Source organism: Tamandua tetradactyla, chromosome 21 (assembly GCF_023851605.1).
Source record: "Tamandua tetradactyla isolate mTamTet1 chromosome 21, mTamTet1.pri, whole genome shotgun sequence".
Classification (NCBI taxonomy): domain Eukaryota; kingdom Metazoa; phylum Chordata; class Mammalia; order Pilosa; family Myrmecophagidae; genus Tamandua; species Tamandua tetradactyla.
The window spans coordinates 55229632-55250588 of NC_135347.1; the positions used below are offsets into that span (position 1 = coordinate 55229632).

Consider the following 20957-nt stretch of genomic DNA (forward strand, 5'->3'; position numbering starts at 1 on the left):
TCTCTTATTATAATTTATGTTGGATCTCACAGACAGCCAGCTCTCCCTTCCTGACCCTTCTGTTTGATGCCACACAAGAATATCTGGGGAGCTATAGCATTTCAGCAGTTCTGATTTATTGCTCCATATTACTTTTGGTCAATTGACCATTACCTGTTTCTTCCCCTGGAGGCCCAAGGAAAGAATAAGTGGGTGTGATGGTAAAGAAGTACAGGGAGGCCCCTCTTTTCCACCCCTAGCGTAATACCGACATGTTCCACCTTCATTTCATAACTGTGCTGAGTAAGTCATCACTGCCCTGGAGCTCTCTCCACACCTTACCCACCTCCCAGTCGTAAGAATGCTGAACCACTGAGGACAGTCTGTCTGTCCCTCCTGGTCCAATTCTAGGTCTTCAAGATGAAAAGTCAGCGATTTAGACAATAGCAGTACTTTCTCACAGTCTCCGTGGTGAAGGACCTTTTTTTTTTTAAAAAAAAAAAAAAAGGTTTTAATCCATTGTGGATCAGCAGTTTTGTAAAATGCAAGAAAATGTCTAAATGGGAGAGGAGAGACTCGGGGATCTAACAAGTGTTGCTGGGTAGTATGAAAAGTTGCCTCTTGAATAGTTTTCCGAGAGGTGTAAGTTAAAGTTTGCATTTTTAAAAGTTACTGATTTCCTTACACTATGCTTCATTGAATGCAACTGGTCCATTTGGGTCATAAATTCGTTAGAGTAAAATTTGGATGCAAATTTTCAAAAATCATGCATCACTGTAAATTCTGTTGACAGTCTTCATTGCTGGGTGGTCCCTTTCAGGTGCCCTGCAGCATAAGTAAAAAGATGCCTGCCTTGTTCTTTAAAAACCACTCAAGCCAGCCCATGCCAACCATACCCAGTGCCCTGAGCACAGGTAATACCTTCCGCTTGAGCCTATGCATATTTAAGAATGTTTTATTGAAACCATTAATTTGACTCATTTTCTTAGTGCCTCCAAAATTCCTGGGAGGTTTACCCTTTCTGGATTCATTTTTATTAATAAATTTTTTATTAATAAAAATTTAATTTTTAAATTAAAAAAATATATATAACAATAAACAAACGCAACATTCTTAAATTAACTTTTGATCATTCCGTTCTACATATATAATCAGTAATCACAATATCATCACATAGTTGCATATTCATCATCATGATCATTTCTTAGAACATTTGCATTAATTCAGAAAAAGAAATAAAAAGACAACAGAAAAAAATTCATACATACCATACCCCTTACCCTTCCCTTTCTTTGATCACTAGCATTTCAATCTAAATTTATTTTAACATTTGTTCCCCCTATTATTTATTTTTATTCCATATGTTTTACTCATCTGTTGACAAGGTAGATAAAAGGAGCATCAGACACGAGTTTTTCACAATCACACAGTCACATTGTAAAAGCTATATCATTATACAAACATCTTCAAGAAACATGGCTACTGGAAGACACCTCTACATTTTCAGGCAGTTCCCTCCAGCCTCTCCATTACATCTTGACTAACAAGATGATATCTACTTAATGTGTAAGAATAACCTCCAGGATAACCTCTCGGACTCTGTTTGGAATCTCTCAGCCATTGATACTTTATTTTATCTCATTTCGCTCTTCCCCCTTTTGGTCGAGAAGGTTTTCTGAATCCCTTGATGCTGAGTCTCAGCTCATTCTAGGGTTTCTGTCTGACTTTGCCAGGAAGGTCCACACCCCTGGGAGTCATGTCCCACATGGGACCGGGGGTGGCAGTGAGTTTGCTTGTTGTGTTGGTTGGAGAGAGAGAAGTGGATTCGATTTTTGAAAAGTATTTTTGTGGTGGTCACAGCCCAGTGGCTGTTCTCCCTTCTTTCTAAAAAGAAACCCCAAATTTTATTCAAAGTAGTCACATACCTACCGAAAAGTTTGTATTTCTCACCTTCCTTGCAGCTGGGGTGACTAATGAGGTGTAAGTAGAAGACTAGAGGCAGGACTTTTGGGAAAGCTATTGCTTTTCTGATAAAAAAAAAAAAGAAAGTGGGGGGTGGGGCGGATTTGGCCTTGGCCTTTAGCCTTCTCTCACTTCTTATTCTCTCTACCTGGAAAGTGGTTATTATACTGGAGATGGAGTGGCCATGTTGTAATTATGAAGATGAAGACCACATCCTAAGGAAAGCGAAGGATGGAAGGATCGTAGGTATTGATGATGCTTGGGAACTGTATCATCTCTGGACTTGCCCTTGCATGAGAAAAATAATCCCCTTTTGATCAGGCCACCACAGTTGGGTTTCTAGTTCATTCAGCCAAGTGTAATAATACCTAAACACAGAGTTATTTTATATGTTGAGTAGTTTATTTACTTTGTTAGATGTTTTAGTAATTTTTAATAGCCTAACTTTTAAACAGTAAAGCATTTACTGCATTGGTCTCTAAACACACTTTATTTTTATGAACTTGGACTCGGGGAATGCTTGCTGATAAAACGATATTGAATTTCAGAGCCTCTGGGTTCTCAGCACTGTTCCTCTGTATGACTGACCTAGGAAACACTGCAGTCAAGAAACATTTCTGTTAGCTCAGGGATGAAAGTTTATATCCTCAAACTTTTTTTCCAGAAGGTAAGTATTATTTAATGGACAAGTCTCCAGCAGCTGCTATCTCAAAGCTCACTAGGAATTTGGCAAAGAAACTTCAGGGATGTTTTCCAACGACTGTGACCTAAAAATGTTCCTGGTATATTTTGAGGTTTTTGGCTTTTCTACTTCCCCTTAGATAAATTTTAGCCAGGAAGTAGTGTATAGAAGTTATAAGCGCGGTGGGAGGAGGCTGACTGGTTTTGCGCATTTGTGTGTGCATACAGGAGTGTGTGGAGGCAACATGGGCTCATTTGCAAAATCACTTTGTTACATTTTAAGGTAACATTTTGATTCAAGGTTTTTAAAATGAGTAATAAACAGAATACATGTACACTGAGCATTACCAGCACATTCCCAAGATATCGTATGCTCAATATATGCTTGTTGAATTGAATGAGAAGCCATTCAATGCACTAGAGGACCAGAGTGATTTAGTGTCGGACTATGGAAATCACAGGGTTGATGAGCTGAGAAAAGTTGCGTGAAACTTCGGAGGTGTGTGATTATTCCTTGGTCCCATTGCCTCTCCCTGTGAGGGGTGAGTGGCATATCCCAGTGAGAAGTAACCACTCCTCACTTGGCTCAACCCCACTGAGCCCACACTCCACTTCAGCATCCTTCTCAACACAACTGCTCCAGGTGGCCACAGCCAATTGATGAAATTGTCATGTGTGAGAAAGCCTTAAGTCATCTGGATAAGAACCAGGAAGGCGAGGCACTGGGGACCTATGTTTTTAATAGGGTTCTGCCAATATTCTTGTTCTTATTTTTGTCCCTCTTTATTTCTAATGCATGGATAGAAACCCTCACAGATAGAAATGTCACAAAGGCAAAATAGGATAGCATTTATTCTACAAATATTTATTGCCCAATTATGTGCCAGGCCCAGCGCTGGGCTCTTGGGGTACAATGTAAATAGAACTTGATTCAGTTCTTTGTCATGTAGAGTCTCTCACAGCATTCAGTCTAGTGGGGGAGGCAGGCATTAATGAAATAATCACACTAATAAAAGTATAATTATAAAATGAGGTTACCAGCATTAGAACCATATCATACATTGAATAAAACTCCTTCCATAGAACCTCAATTCAAAAAAATGTGTTAGAAGTTATGTTTAAAGGACAGAAGTGGTACAAAGATCAGAGAAAAATTAAAAGGGAGTCTTGCAACTCTTTTCACTAACTAGAGGTTAAAAAAAAAAATCAGTGCAAATTCTCTTTTAGAGCATCAAAACAGGCAACTGGGACGGGATCAATACTTTCTCCTTATTAGGGGTCTCAGACTGGCTCAGAACTTCTGCCACATTGCTCCTGTGCCAGACAGGCTCCCTGGAGCAGGTTTGCCCACACAAGGTAAAGTGGAAGGATGCGAATGAGCAGACCATCTTACTTTAAAAACCCATCTGTTTTGCTTTTTTTCCCCCCTTTCTTTGTTCCAGTAAAAAAAATGGAATGCAATTTTCCCCTTAGATTTTTGACAAAGTCTAGAGACAATTTCTTACCGTGCTCAAGAATGAAGGGACAGGTCTGGGCTCTGAGTCCACTGCACCATGATTCCGATGTGAGAGGACTAAGGACCAGAGTTTGAGGAAGAATAAGACATCTTTAGAGAAGGCAAGGAACTAAAGGGAGAAAGGGTTTTCCCCTAAGACCGAGAAGTGAGTAAGAGGATAAAAGAAAGAGGAAGAAGGGGGGGTGGCACAGGGATGAGAGCCAGGAGAAGGCATTCCGGAAGACAGAGGGCCCATAGCCTGAAGAGTGGGTGGGCCGAGCTGGAAGGGACCACGTGGCACTGTGGATAAGGGCCTGGGAACTGCCAAGAGCTGAGCCATCACCTGCGTCCACTCCATGGAGCGTTTCCGTCCCCGCACCAGAAGACTCTGCTGGGGCTGTCCATAAGGCATTTATTCCTCCAGCATCTTCCCCCACTGATTGCCCGGAGTAGCGAACCCCTTCTCCCCTACGCCGCTGCCCAGTGCACACAATACCCCAGGACACCATGAGCCGACAAGCAGAGAGAAGAGCTCTGGACCGGATCGCGGGTGGAGCGCGCCCAGGGAAGCACATCACACCTGTGCTTGGCGGGAGGCTTGCTGGGTGATCCTTCCTGAAACTGGAGAAGCCCCCTTCCCCTTCCTGCCCTTTCTGCCTCAAAGGAGAACAATAGTTATTTACAACTCTCTTATCATTAAAGAATATAAGACAGGAAATTAAAATTATCCAAAGAAAAAAATAAGAATGCCCTTAATAAATATTTACCTTATTTTTGTTTCAAGGAAAAGCCTGGACATGACCCTCATTCGTTGAAAAATATGTACTTCTCACCTTGTTTATTTAGTTCATAAAGATTCTATCTGAGATAACAACGAATAAAAATGTTTGATCACCAAAGTAAGGGCATTAATTTATTGAAACAGTTTCTTGAAGAGGAAGGACAAAATATTCTTGAGCCTAATGAGCCTTATGTTATCATCATATGTTTATTAAACATTTTTCATATTTCTTTTGGTACTAAATGTATCTAGATATAAAATATTATAAACAAATTAAAGGTAATCTTAATATCTGTTATGTTCCACTTAATAGATAAGTGAGAAGGTTTAAATGCAACAGGGAGCCATATGGGGCAGGAAAATCATATGAAAATGAAGTAATGAATTTAAGGTAGAGCCGGGCTAACTAATCCCCAGCTCTGCTACATACTGGCTGGGTGACTTTAGGCAAGTCATTTAAACAGCTCAGCTATGCTCATGTGTAAAATGGAAATTAAGTAATAATACCTTTCATTTTAGGATTGTGGATTGTTGAGGATAAAAAAGCCATAACGTGTATAAAGTGCTAAGTATAGAACCTGACACATGAGTTTGCAGTGAGTCTTAACCGCTATTGTTTTCTTTAACAAATGCTTACCTATGCTTGCTTTGTGCCAGGCACTGCCTAACCACTTTACAAAAAACAAGCAAACAAACAACTCACCTTTGTTCTAGGCACTACTCTAAGCACCCATTTAATTACTGAGCACCCAAGAAAGCGCGCAGTACCTCTAATAGTACCTCTAGTCTCTTTGAAGTAGGTTCTACTATCACTTCCATTTTACAGATAAGGACATTGAAGCCTGGGAATTAAAAGATTTGCTCAAGACAACACAGCCAGAGGACAGGTCCCGGATTCCACTGCAGGCACTCTGTTTCCAGAGGCAGAGCACTTACAGATGTGGCATCTGTCCACCCCATGTGGCATCCTCATCACCACACCATTATCATCCTGGACCATAAGCTGAGGGGCGCCAATAAGGCATTAATGTGTAAATATTTGTTAATCAACAAGTCGACAAAACAGTTGAAATCAACTGTTCAAGTTTTGTCCACTTTGCACCATAGATGTCCTAAAATATTCATGTCACTTTTGTTAACTAAATCATAGTTTCGGTGTACCAGTGGACTTGCTAAAGAAAAAAGACTGGAATCGTGTTAGAAAGGTTTGAAGGGCTATCATTGATGATTCCCTAGCTTCTTGTGGGATTTCTATAAAAATGATCATTCCATTAATAATCCCTACTTGCCCATCAAATGAATAGAATGACCAAATGTGAAAGCACTTTGTAAACTATTAAAGAGATGTATTGTAAGCTCTAATCATTTGTCACTTGTATTTAAGAGATTCAGAATGGTTTTCATGTGTGTATGTGCAAGAGACATACATACATACAACCATCCTTGGAAAATTTCTCAAAGGTTACACACTATTCTGTCCATGGTGGTTGCCACTGGAGAAGTGAGATTGCTTCTGCGGCGAGAACTTCTCCAAAATCCTGCTTAGACCAAATGACAATACCAAGAAAAAATACACTTTTCGACCAGCAGGTGGCAATAAAGCACCGGCATTTTCAAAAGATTCCAGCTCCAAGTTTTGCATTGTTTCCAAGGTATCAAACTACAGTTTATAGGTTGTGACCTTCCGGGTCCTGTGACTGATGTTCTCCAGTTCTTCTCCTTTTACAAATCCACATTTAAATTAACTTTATGGTTACTGGGATATTGTAGTTACAAAATTATAACTCTGGTGAAAAGTTTTCATGGACCAATTTTATTGCATTTAAGAATGTGATTTCTTCTCTTTGTTCCTTGAGGAATGGGAAAGAACTATTGGGAGATGTTGGTATGCCCTTTAGCTTGGTCCCTTTATCCCCCAAGGTAATTGCTGGAAAGTCACAGGAGCCCTCAAAAGCCACCTCGCAGCCCTCACCGACCCTCTCCTCTCCTTTGTGTGGCCATGTGTCAGTGCTTTCATTTCACAGCAGGGAGAGACCTTTAGGTTCAATGAAAGGGTCTGATCTACTGTGAACCCCAAATGGGAACAAGCAGTCCCCCGCTGCCTATCAGGGTGGAAACTCTATACACATGTTGCTTTATACATGCAGTTTTGCTCCGTGATGGGCCCCCCTCGCCCTGGGGTGTAAATAGCCTGCGCTCGGGTAGCCCGGACTTGTGTCTTCTCTCCCAAGCTGAGTGGGGTGTCAGAGCTGCCCTCCACCCACCCTGGCCAGAGCAGTTTGTCACCCCCAGGAGACTGGTCACGGTGGGATCTTGTCCCCTACTCTTTTGGACACTTTGTGCTGTGTAAGTAATAAAATGGTCGTTTGCTGAAAGTTTCTATTGTGCCTGAGCCCATGTTCCCACGACGCACCGTATAGGAACTCACTCCACAGTTATCAAAGGAGATCCTGAGGCTCCCTTAATTCTGGGACATTGGCACATAAGGACATTAGACACATCAGTGCTGTATGGAACGGACCAGCCTGGGGTTCAAACATATAGATGGAATCAGCACCTTAATTAAAATCACAATCTAGCTTGTAAACTGGCCAAGTCTTTAGTTGTCTGCCAAGTGGTGGAGCAGCCACAGAGACTCAGCAGAAGTATGAGTGCCTGCTGCACTTTTCCCACATATATATACTTTTTAATATATATATATATTTTAAATATAAATTTTTAGTGGAATTATTTGTATATATTTATAAGAAAATTTGGTTGGGTACTTCTCTTTAATAGCAATTCTTTCCACAATCAATCTTTATACATTGAACATCACATATATTAGGGCCTTGTTAATGTTTGGGGAAACCTGAAGAGTCAACTATACATACAGGAGAGGCATAGACTGGGCTCACACTCTCACTTTCAAATATCAGGATAAGCCTCACCTCCTTAGCTGTTCTTATCAAGCTGGATAACTTGATGGAATTAGGGGTTTCTGGAAGCACAAGCATGCAGGACACTGTGGGTCCCTTCGTAGATCCATCCACAAGCTAACAAGGTGATAGACCCAAGAAACAAGATCTTGGCTGGCTTTGCAAAGACAAAAACTGGGAAGTAATATAAATCTAGGATCATAAGGGTTTGACCCATTTCACCCATAAAATGAAATGCCCTGCAGCTATCAAAATGGTGATATATGACTATATTGATTATACTTAATTGCATTTAGATTGCATATCTTTAGTTTAAAAAATCAGATTTTAAGACACTCAACGTAGCATGATCCCATTTATATATATGTTTATATATGCATAGAAGATAGCCTGGATAAATAAACAGCAGAATATATATGGGAGTTATATATGGTTGAGAGACAATGGGTAGCTTACCTTTTTTTTTTTTTAACCAGGATGTAGTTTCTAGTTTTCTAACTCAGTTTATGCTAATTATGTACTAAAACTTTAAAGAATAAAATCAGAAAGAAACAACAAAAAAGATCCTATAGGCAGCTGGTACTATAGAAATATGAAAATTACCATTTAATGTAATTATCCATTCAATAAATACTCAGCAAATGTTTATTGTCTATCTGCTATGCACACATATCATTACTATGTCTTCAGGGATATTTAAATATTTGCTGTTAGGGAGTATGAGCTTAGTGGTCAAGGAAGCACATATGCATGTACATACAACCAAAATTAACCAAAACGCAGACTGAAAGACGTAGGAAAAGAACAAACAGGATGCTGTGGGAAGTCAGAGGAAGGAGTCAGTGACTGCTGGTGAGTCCGTGACAGTAACAAAGCAGACGACCAGAAGGAGAAAGTGACACATTCACCAGTAAGGAGATGTTTTGGAGGAGCTTTTGATGCCACGCCCAAATCAAACATAGGTCTCTGATGGCAGGGCTAAGTCCCATTTAGGTGCAAATTTATCAAAACAAGGAAGAGTGCTTGTTGATGTGTGGTTTTACATGGTCCTCGGAAAATGTATGGATGTATTATCATTTAAGGAGGAAATACATTTGTCATCACTTGAACCAATATGACCAGTGATATGTCCAGTGGCTTGTGTGAAAATGGAATGGTTAATAGCTTCACCAGTCAACTTGATATGCTTGAACTTCCTTTTATCCAGGGAACTAGGAAGAAGAAACAGAGAACAACTGAGTCAGGCTGACATACCAATAACGCTTCATGGCGTTTACTAAGACCTCTGCTTCTGCAGAAAAGAAACAAGTTTGCTTACCTTCACTGAATAGCCCAGCTCCTGCAGAGACATCCTACCTGTCCAAGTTACAAAATTAATGAAAAATGACCCAAGGACATCCCACCCCAAGCCCCTCATGTAGCTCACTCTCCCTTGCTTCCCCTCTTCATTCCCATACCCTCCCTTTGTTCCTAGCAGCCATATATATGCTGCCTATCCAAAACTTGCCTTTTGAACAGTAACCTTTTGTTGCTGTTTTGCATTAATGCTACTTTATTTCAATAAACTTCTATAGTTTCCTTTTCAGAGTATGTTTCTAGCAAAACAATCTTAAACAGTTGGGACTGGGAAGAGTGCTTATGCTGCTAGAGACACACGATGCTGAGAGATATCCAGCAGACATACTGCAAAGATGTATGGAAAAATAATTTAGGGGCAAAATGACCCAGTTGGAGAGAGGCAAGAAGATGAACTTTGCTTTCTGGGGCTGCATCTGGGTGGAGCAGTTCAGATGGTCTGAAGTCTAAGAGGCGGAGACAGGAGGAGATACCAGGGCTGTGGTTGTCGGTAAAGCTTGGATCTCACCACCAAAGGACACCACTCCTATCCCATCAGTGACAGATTGTTACTTAGTGGCACACATTCTGCATTCCCTCCCCTGCTCATCCAATTGTTTCATAAGGAAATAAACCTTTTATGTTCAATTTTAGACTCTGCTGCATATTTTCCTCAGTCCTTAGCGCTCAACCACATGGTTAAAATGAGGCTGCAAATGAAATCAATAATTGTGTATATCATTACCATCCAAAGGATTGCCACAATGGAATGTTCGTTTGTTTTTTTTTTTCCTTTTGCATGGGCAGGCACTGGGAACCAAACCCGGGTCTCCGGCCTGGCAGGCGAGAACTCTGCCTGCTGAGCCACCGTGTCCCTGGAATGTTCTGTTACAAATAAGCAGCTATGGCGATTAGCCCATGAGTGTGTAAAAATATCCACATTATTATAAGAGAACATAGAATGATTGCATCCTAGTCTCACGCCATACTTGTGTCATTAATCAACCTGCTTTGTTTGATTAAGCAAACTGGGGGACCCTCTTTTTCATTGTTGCCATGCCACGTGGACACATGTTTTGTGGCAGAACATCAGACCCGGGGTCATATTCTGATATCTGTAATACTGAATAAGATGCCAATTATAGCAATTTGTTAAAGGCTGAATTTTCCTGTTCCAAGGAATTAAATTAAATTAAATTAATATTAGGGGTGCTAGGGTAGTTCAGTGGTAGAATTCTCACCTGCCATGCTGGAGACCCAGGTTTGATTCCCAGTCTATGCACCACCACCCCCAAAAAAAATCCATCAAAATAGTGCCGCAATAATGGGATAACCATGTGAAAAAGAATGAAATGCAACCCCCACAATATAGCATACAAAAAAAAACTAGTTTAAATTTAACAAAGGCATGGCTGAGCTTTGTAGGTGCACACCTCAAGGTTTATCTGATAGTGCCAATCACTGATAGGAGACCTGTCCATTCTACTTAGCAAGCAGGCTGATCGCTTTCCCAAGCTGGGAAGAAAGAGGTATATTGCCTATCCTCTGTAGTTGAATCATTCTTTTTTTTTTTTGCAACTGGAAAAAGTCATTCGTTTATATTACACTAAAATATGCAGGGCTATGCTTTTTTTCATGCAGTGGTGTTTTCTTGGGGAAAGTTATTCAATAATTGGATTTTTTCTTGCTGAATAGCATTGTAATTTCATCAATGAGTCCAAGGATTATTTTTCAATTGGTAATCATTTGGTTTTTCAATTCTTAAATTTTTTAACTTATTGAACTATGTGCATGCAGTTTTCTGGTTGCTGATAAGTATCCAAAAAAAGTAAAAGTGAAATGTGGCCCCTCAATCTAATTCTGGAAACAAGACCTAAAAATTTTAAGCAATTTATTAGCAAGGTAGGAGAGCAATAATTAAGTTGGACAGTACATTAAGAAAAAGGGTGGGAAATAATCTGAAATGAATCGGTCTCCAACTGGACTTGAATGACAGAGAATATAGAAAGAAATAAAAGCAAGAGGGGAAGACATTTTTGGCAGGGGGCTATCCTGGGACCATTTTTGGAGTTATGAGTGACCGTGGCTTATTTAGAGGTGTGAAGGTTTACATGGCAAATAGAAACACTCTGTGTGTATATAGTGATTTACCCTGTGTATTAGTTTTCTTTTTTTTTTTTTTTTTAAAGGAAAGACAGAGAGAAGGAAGGAAGGATAGAAGGAAGGAAGGAAGGAAGGAAGGAAGGAAGAAAGGGAAACATTTTTAAACATTTTCTTGTTTTTTATTGTATTCTGTTTCTCCGTTTTTGTTACATGGGCTGGGGCCGGGAATCGAACCGAGGTCCTCCGGCATAGCAGGCAAGCACTTTGCCCGCTGAGCCACCGCGGCCCGCCCAGTTTTCTTTTACTGCTGTAACAAATCACTGCAAACTTAATGGCTTAACACAACATTTTATCTTACAGTTCTGTGGGACTAGAAGTCTGGTGCAGATCTCACTGGATGAAAATCAAGTTGTCAGCAGAATTCTGTTCCTTTCTGGAGACTCTAAGATAAAAACCATTTCATTCCCTTTTTCCACCTTCTAGAGGTTGTCCACATTCATTGGCTCAAGGCCTGCTTCCATCTTCAAAGTCAGGAATATTGCATCTCTCTAATCATTCTTCTGTAGTCACATCTCCTTGTCTCCACATCTGGGAAAACTTCTTTGTTGGGCCCACCTGGATAATCCAGAATAATCTCCAAGGTTTAGGATGTGGGCATTTTTGGGTAGAGAACATAATTCTACTGACCTTACCCCATTTGCAAGATGTTATTATAAACAATATCTTGGGAAGAACTTGGAAGTAGGGTTTGATAAATAAAAGTAAGCAGATGATAAGTGGCTTTGAATGCTATTGTGGAATTAAGACGTATCCTATAATACTGTGGAGACTTTGAGTATGAACATGAAAAGGATATGATGGAACTAGTGCTTTAAAGAAATCTGTATGAAATTGGTGTGTGGGATGGATTGAAATGTGTTTATATATTTTAATATATACATAATACATAATATACACATAATAGTCTAACTATAAAGCTTCCCCATCTGGGAAACCCAAGGTACCCTCTCAACCACTGGGGACTCCCAAGGAAAGAGGCCACGCCCTGGATTTTGAGGCTTGCTCTCATGAAACTTATTTTTGCAGTGGAAAATCTAAGGCTACTTATAACGAGGCCTAAGAGTTGCTTCCAGGAAACCTCTTTTGTTGCTCAGACGTGGCCTCTCTCTCCCTAAACTCAACTCTGAAAGGAAAATGATTACCTTGCCCCCTACATGGGACATGACATCCAGGGGTGAAAACCTCCCTGACAGCATGGGGCATGACTCCCCGTAATGATTCTGACCCTGGTACCATGAGATGCTTTCTGAAACAAAAGAGGGAAAAGAAGTGTAATAAAATTAGGCATCAGTGGCTAAGAGAGATCAAATAGAGTCAAGAGATCAAATAGAGTCTGGAGGCTACTCTTCTGCAAGCTTCAGGTAAATAGTGCTAATCACTGTGGTTTGCTAAACCCCAACCAACACCACTATTGTGGACTCTTAAGAACACGTAGGGCTCGAACTGAGCCTCTATAAAAGTGTCATGCACTAGGTTTGCCTTCCTGGAACACATAATTCCCAGAGGGTTCCTAGGTCAGATAAATCCTGAACACAGAGGGATCAGCCTCTCCAAGAGTATCAGTTAATTTCATCCCCCATCCTTCAGTGTGGACACCCCTTCTCAACATGAAAAAGTTAGGATGGGCATGATCTAAAGATCCCTGTAGATGGAGAGAAGGATTAAAAGAGAAGGAGGAGGTATAAGGGAGAAATGGAATTTAACAAATGCATATGGCTGCTGAATCACTATATTAATGTTTCTTCTAGCCTACAGTGTTTTGGAACAGGGAGAAGGAAAAATATGAGATGGTGGAATGGTAGCCCGTGACAAACTCTGGGATCTGTTCTGTAACTACTTGTTGAAGGATATTTTGAAAATTATTGCTATTTTCTTTCTTTGTTTTGAATATATATATATGTTATATTTTACAATAAAAAGTTTTTAAAAATGAAAAAAGGAATGCTCTGTAGCCATAAAAAGAATGAGGAAATTACCTAATGCTGATATGGAAAGAATCCTCTGATGGATTCTTTACACTAAAAAAAAAAAAGAAAAAGGAGAAAGTCAAAAACATATATTTTTATTTGCATAAATAATTCTAGAAGGATACATCAGAAACTAATAAAACTAGTAAGCTATTAGGGGTAGAGGTTTAGAATTCAGTGGATGGAGGGAGAAGAGCAAGAGGGACACTGTATATATATATATACTTTTAAAATTTTGGGATCATATGAATGTATTCCATATTAAAAAATAAATGAAAACTTCAAAGAAAATCAAGGAGGTGAATTCATGTTGTTTATGCCAGCCAGTGCTATGGTGCAATGTTAGCAAGAGCTTTTTGGCTTTGTTTGATTTTTATTTGTTTGAGACTAATTTATTTTCTGAAGTGCTAACTCACTCACATGGCTCAAAATGCAAATGCTAAAGCATATGGTGAACATTTTCCTTTCCATCTACACTACAGAGCTCCCCTCCCCTCAGGCAACCAATGTCATAAGATTCTTGAATATAGTGGGAGTTCTTAGACATTTAGAAATTACAAATACAAGAAATTTTGTATTTGTTGCTGTAATTTCAAGGGGGATTATGCTGGAGTGGTTTTAGCAAGTCAGGACTCTAGTAAATGCTAACTCTTTTTTGGGGGGGTGGAAGAGTTTTGGAAGTTGCCAATAGGGATGGAGGCACAACTTTGCACAGCAATTAACACCACTGAATTGTATATTTGAAAACAGAAACAAAAGGAACATTTCAGGTTTTATATAGGTAACCGCACGCATACACACAGAGAGACAAAACCATGGAACTGTACAACACAGGGTAAATGGTCCACCAAACTTAATAGCATAGCTATAATAATATTGATTTATGAATTCTAACAAAGGTACCACACTAATGCAAAATGTTACTAACAGGGAAAACTGTGTGTGGAGGGAGGTATATACTCTGTATGTCCTGCATAAACCTACAGCTGCTCTAAGAAAAAAAGTAATAATGAACTCAGTCTTTCCTTAAAATAGCTTTCTTGTACTGAGGATAAGATGCTGTTGAAAGTACCTGACAACTGCTGGTGACACAAATGTGTTGATGTTGGTAGCAGACAGGCAGGGTGACCTCTACCAAGGTCAGCAGAATAAAGGAAATACATAGGAAGTAAACAGAACATCTTCAGAAAGATTTCTGTCCGGCTCCAGCTTTGCTTGGTGGAAACTCTTCAGAGGAGGGAGCTGTGGCGGGAGGCCTGTAAAGTTCAGAAGTGAACCTTCTGAATACAGTCCAAGCTAGCCCCAAGGCTCGACAGAGCAGTGAAAGGGTTTCCCATGCCAAGGATCCACCTATGGAAAACAGCGTCCCTGCGCCAGCAACATCGCCATCGCCATCTCCTGGGAACAGGTCAGAAATGCAAATTCTCAGACCCCCCGGGCCTAGTGAGTCAGAATCTTCTGTGGAGGAGCCTGGAGATCTGGGTTCATACCAACCAACCTAGGTGAATCCATGACTGGGGACGTTTGGGAGACTGGCTTAAATGATTCCTCTTACCAAGTGCCTGATGTTGGAAAAATAAACTTAATCCCTGACTATAATCAGATGTTTTCTTTTCTCAGAAACAGACAACCAGGCTGGCCTTACGGGTCAAACAAGATTCTTCCAAACTAGCAAACAGCAGCCTCTTCGGGCACATGTTGGGCATGTCTCATCTGCACACCGCACTACATGTGGTGTAAACTCAGAAGTTCTAATTCTCAGGGTAATGGATTACAGATCCTGAGGCTTTTCTACTCAATCCCACAATACATAGAGAATCCATTTAAGACCATCTACCTACTGTTTGCATAGGGAAAAAGGGGGTCCTGAACAATGCGACCCCAGATGATGACCTTGGGTTGGGGTAAAGAAGGAACGTGGCGACACGTGCATCTTATTGCCTAGGTAACAAGATTCAGCTGGGATTCTTGGGGGGGCCTGGGCCAAGGAGAGAGAAGCATCAGGAGGGAGGTGTTACGATTTCCTTCCCAGAGTCACTCCCTGTCGGCAGTTGGATCATTGCACCCCTCCTTAGTTGCTATAAAAGGAAAGAGCTTTCCCAGGCCAAACTTGCTAGTCCAAACTTTCCTTTCTCCTATGCGAAGTGTGGAAACAGATAAGGGAAGTGTTGCTGGGCCTGTGTAAGCACCAGACTTTGCAAGTACTCCAAGAAACTCTTTCTCCAGTGTCTTAGTTCCGTAGGGCTGCTGTAACAATGTGCCACAAGATGAGTGGCTTAAACAATAGAAATTCACAGTTTCTCATAGTTCTGGAAGCCAGAAGTCTGAAATCAAGGTGTCAGCAGGCCATGCTCCTTGAAACCTCCTAAAGGAGGGTCCTTCCTTGCTTTTTCCTAGCTTCTGGTGGTTTGTCAGTAGTCCTTGGTGTTCCTTAGCTTATGGATGCATCACATCAATCTCTGCCTCTACCATCACATGCTATTCTTCCCAGTTGTTGCCTCTTCTCCTCTTCTTATAGGGACAGCGGTCATATTGGATCAGGGGCCCGCCCTACTCCAGTATAAAAAATTCCATCTGTCTCCAAATGAGATCACATTCTGAGGTTCTAAGCAACAGGACGTCAACACATGTTTTTGTGGACAATAATACAATCCAAAATACCTAGAAAAATGAAAAGGGTCCCCAGCTTGTCTAGGGAACCAGCAGAAAGCACCCTCTGGGTGGTGGCTGCAGTCCATCAGTCCAGCCAAAAGCTAGCAGAGGCTGTCTGAGGAGCCATTCAGTCCAGATCGTCAGATGACCATATATTTGGGAAAGTAGAGGACGAAAATGATGTAAACAAGAACCGTGCTTCTTATTCATTATACTATGAAATAACAAAAGTCTCTAGCACTTTTCTTCCAAGTTAGATTTGGCTTAAGGAGTCAGTCTCCACCTTGCTGGTTCAGAGAGGAATCTGGATTCAGTTCAGTATTTATCACTATTACTTTCGGGTTTTGTGGGGTCTTCAATACAATTTCTGTGAATTCACGAAACAATTGAGTAATCCAATTAAAAGAATGTTTGTTTGAACTCATATCAAGTGCAAGGCAGTCACACGCAGAGTTCTGAATGACACAAAAATGACTAAGAAGCAGTTCTTGCTCTCTCTCTCTTGTTTGTTGAACAAGATCGGCTGCATCAAATGGCCTTCCTATACAAGAATGGGTGAAGAAGGGATCATTTATAAGAGATTATCAGTTCAACATGAATTCCTGCCTAATTCCTCCTGTATCTTTGCTTCTAACATCATAAAATTATCCTAAACATCCATCTCTGAGGCTCGTTCTGCCATAAATATCCTCTAGTGAACTGAGAAGTAAATTACATGATCAGAGATTATGCTCAATGTCATCAAAAAGAAACAAATGTTTATTTTCTGATGCAAAAAAATGAAGTGACAGTTCCATAAAACGGGATGTGTTCTCTTTCCCAGCTCCCAAGGATATATTGCGCTGTAAAAGGGAGAGCAATTTCGGGTTAGCTTGCTTATGAATACCCAGTAAGATTGTATTACATATTTTATTTCAGGAAGTCTTTACAGATATGCATTGCCGATACTCATTTGGAAGTTTTTTGTAGGCATTAATTAGTTGCTCAAAACTGAAAGTGACAAGATGTAAAAGTAGGAGAAAATGCCTTTAAAAGAAAAGGGTTTATTACCTATTATAATTTTTTTCATATGTATTCTGCAATAATCTGAACATTATTAGCTTTATAAAATGCTGGGTTCTATATATGAACCCTCAGTGATAAGTAGTTAGTGAGAAATCTAGAAATAGAGGAGTTTTGAGTGCAAATTCTAGTTTGACATAAACGCTCTACAAATCCTTACATAAATCTTTCAATCTTGTGTTCCCCCATGTATTAAATGACAAAGACCCACGTACACCTGGTTCACAAAATTGAGTTCATGCACATTGTAGAGATTAAATGAAATGGGATGCATGAAAGTATTTTATGAAGTGTTTAAAGAAATACAAATGGTAGTAATAAATCACTATGCTATCAGAAAACAGCATGTGCATCAAGCAACCTGAATCATACTTGTACAGAAGATAAAAATAAAACATCATGCTGTGTTGGACAAAATACATGACAATATGATTGTGCCTTTCACGGTGGCACCCAAAGAAAGCCCCATTGACTGTACTGTAAGGTTCGTATAACATGCTTGACTTCAGTAATCAAATCCTTTCATTCAACAAATGTTACTGCAAGTATTTCCTATGAGGAATGTCAGTGAACAAGATTGGCAAGTGAGTTCCTATCCTATTGGAGCTTATATCTGATGGACAAGTCCCTATAGATTTGTCTTTTTCAAGCTTCAATGTGCATGTGAATCATCTGAGGGCTTGATTTATAGGCAGATTCTGATTCAGTATGTCTGGTGCTGGGCATGAGGGTTGCTGGTTCAGAATGCGATTTTCAGTATCAAGGAATTAGGTTGCCAACGTGAAATCCTGCCAAGAAACATAATGCCTTAGCTCAATGAAAATCCCCTACTTCTTTAAGTAAAGGGCACTTAAGAATTGACAATAATGACGGGCATGTTGGGTAGGTTGTGGTGGAAATGGAAGAGGAGACACATATGAGCAAACAGACTTTTTGTCAATTATTGGTGAGAAAGCTGGCTCAGAAGAAATATGACCAGAGGAGCCCAGGTAGGACTAGACTCATCTGCAATACTTTGCACCAACTTTCCCAGGAGGGAAACTTTCCCAGTAGTGAGTCTACTTTGATCAACAGGGCTGGTTACATATAGTAGGGACTTTCAACACTGGTTACACTTTAGAATCCACAGACGACATTTAGGGGGTAAGGACCCAAGCATCGGTTCTTTTAGGAAGTTTTCAAAATGATTCTAATGTACAGCCAGGATTGAGAATCACTATCCACTAAGAGTGGATTTTCCCAAAAGTTCTTATTTCAGGAATTTTAATTATTTCCTTTAAAGGTGTTTTAGTTTGTAAGTTGCTGGAATGTAATATGCCAGAAATGGAATGGCTTTTCAAAAAGGGGGAATTTATTTAGTTGCAAGTTTGCAGTTCTAAGGCTGTGAAAATGTCCAAATTAAGGCAAGGATATAAAAATGTCCAAATAAGGCATCCAGAGAAAGGAATCTTGGTTCAAGAAGGCTGATGACATTTGGGGTTTCTCTCTCAGCCGGAAAGGCACATGGCAACATCTGCTAGCTTTCTCTCCAGGCTTCTTCAATGGCTTCCCCAGGGGAGCTTTCTTTATGTATCTCCAAAGCTCTCTTACTCTGTGGACTCTGTTGGTTCTGTTGTATCTTCCAAAATGGTTCCCTCTGAAAGGGCTCCAGTAAGCAACCCCATCTTGAATGGGTGGAGACACATCTCCATGGAAATCATCTAATCAAAGGTTACCACTCACAATTGGGTGGGTCACATCTCCATGGAAACAATCAAAAATATCCCACCCAGCAAAATTGAATGAGGATTAAAGGACATGGCTTTTCTGGGGTACATAATAGCTTCAAACCGGAACAAAAGGCAATTTAAAAAAATATTATAACTGATTTATTTTTATAAAACTTTTGTAAACCTTTTCATATATGTTCATTTTTAAATCAGGAAAACATCCTTTTCCATAGTTTCTGTCTTAATTTTTAGTTCAGAAAATGTGATAAGATATGGGGGAATATCTGCAACATGTATAGCAAACATTTAGTGTCATTGACATACAAACAGGTCTTGAAAACCTTTAAGGAAAAAACAAACACTACAACAGGAAAAATGAGCAAAAGAAGTGAATGGACAACTGAAAAGGAAAAATAAGTAATGACCAATAAGAAGATTTTAAAAAGTTTAACTTCATTAGTAATGAAATAGGCACAAATTAAAACACCAAAGCATCTCTTTTTTACCTATTCATAAATGGAAACTTTTTTCAAATGAGAATATGTAGTTATGACCAACTCAAGGAGGAATAGGCTGTCCCACACTGTTGATGGGAATGTATATTGACTTCAACTTTCTGGAAGGCATTCATTCATTCTACCACTACATAAATATTTATGAACTCCTGTCAAGAGTGGGCTTCAACTGAGATAGCAATGCTTTATTTCTTGCTTTGGATATGGGCACATGAATCATCATTGAATAATCTTTATATCTTTTGTATATTTTTACAGACCATGAAATATATATATGTTTTCTAAAACCAACAAATAGAAGACCTGTTAAGTGATAATGGCCATAATTAAGTATTATGAACCAAGCTGACATACTGTATATCCTCTTGGAACTTTTATTTGGGACATGAGTCAAACACCTTTAAAAGTGGATTTCTTTGTGTTGCTTTGGCAGCACAGACACTAAAATTGGAACAATACAGAGAAGATTAGCATGGCCCGTGTGCAAGGATGACGCAAATTCGTGAAGCATTCTATATTAAAAAAATAAATAAATAAAATAAAATAAAAAAGAAAAGTGTATTGCTTTGATTTAGCATTCCATGATATGGTAAACTGAATTATGTACCCCTACAAATGATAAATTCTTAATCTTAATTCTCATTCTTGTGGGTATAAACCCGTTTGTAAACAAGACCCTTTGATGATGATGTATTGTCAGGTAAGGTGTGGACTCGTTTGTGAAAAGGATCTCTAAAATCCTCCTTAGATGTGGTCAGACTGAGTGAGGGCGAGCCTTAATCCACATGACTCAAGACCTTATTAAGAAAGGAAATTCCCAAGCAGCCAGAGGAGCCAGAAACCAGAAGTCAGTGGGAACTGGAAGACACAAGAAGAGAAAGATTGCCAGGTGACGGGGAGGCAGAGATAAAAGCCAAGGAACCCTAAAAGCATTGGGGCCAGCGAGCGCCAGCTCCCCACAGCCTTTGGGGAGAGAGCATGACCTTGTCAATGCCTGGATTTGGGACTTCTGGCCTCTAAAACTTCAGCCAACAAGTTCTTGTCGTTTACTCCAAAGGTTTGGGTGGTATTTTGGTTTGCTAAAGCTTGCAGAATGCAAAATACTAGAAATGGATTGGCTTTTACAATGACAATTTATTAGCTTACAAATTTGCAGCTCTAAGGCCATGAAAGTAAACAAATTAAGGCATCAAAGGATGATACTTTTTCTTAAGAAAGGCTACTGGTGTCTGGAAGACCTCTGTCACACGGGAAGGCCCACGGCTGGTCCTTCTTTCCCAGGTTTCGCTGCTTTCAGCTTCTAGCTTCGGTGGCTCGCTCAGCTTTTTTGGGTGTGTCCTATCTTTCGGCTTCCCTGAGCTCTTTGGGCTTTTTCGGTGTGTCCTCTATCCTCTTGTGAAGGACTCTTGTAAGGGGATTAAGACCTGACTTGAATGGGGTGGGTCATGTCCCACTTGGAATAATCAAAAGGTCCCACCTTCAATAGGTCTGCACAGGAATCCTGAGAGCCTGGTCTTTCCGGGCTGCACAGCAGCTCAAACCACCCCAGATGGAATTCAGCCTAGCAGCCCAGGCAAATTAAGAACATGACTAAGAATTTATTTAAAAATAACCATTACGGTTGCATGGGACTTAGGGATAAAGTTGGGCTATGGAATCATTTCCTTTTGAAGTCCCTATAAATAAATATAATTTTATTTTTCTTTTTTTATGTTTTTTTCTAAATAACTATAAATAA

The 20957-nt window shown here is 39.9% G+C and overlaps 1 non-coding gene across 1 annotated transcript; it reads left to right on the forward strand.

Moving 5' to 3' along the window:
* The first annotated feature begins 19637 nt into the window (after positions 1–19637).
* On the forward strand, positions 19638–19741 carry LOC143665895 (U6 spliceosomal RNA). The gene has a single exon (XR_013167288.1). It is a non-coding gene; the product is annotated as a U6 spliceosomal RNA (small nuclear RNA).
* The last annotated feature ends 1216 nt before the right edge of the window (positions 19742–20957 follow it).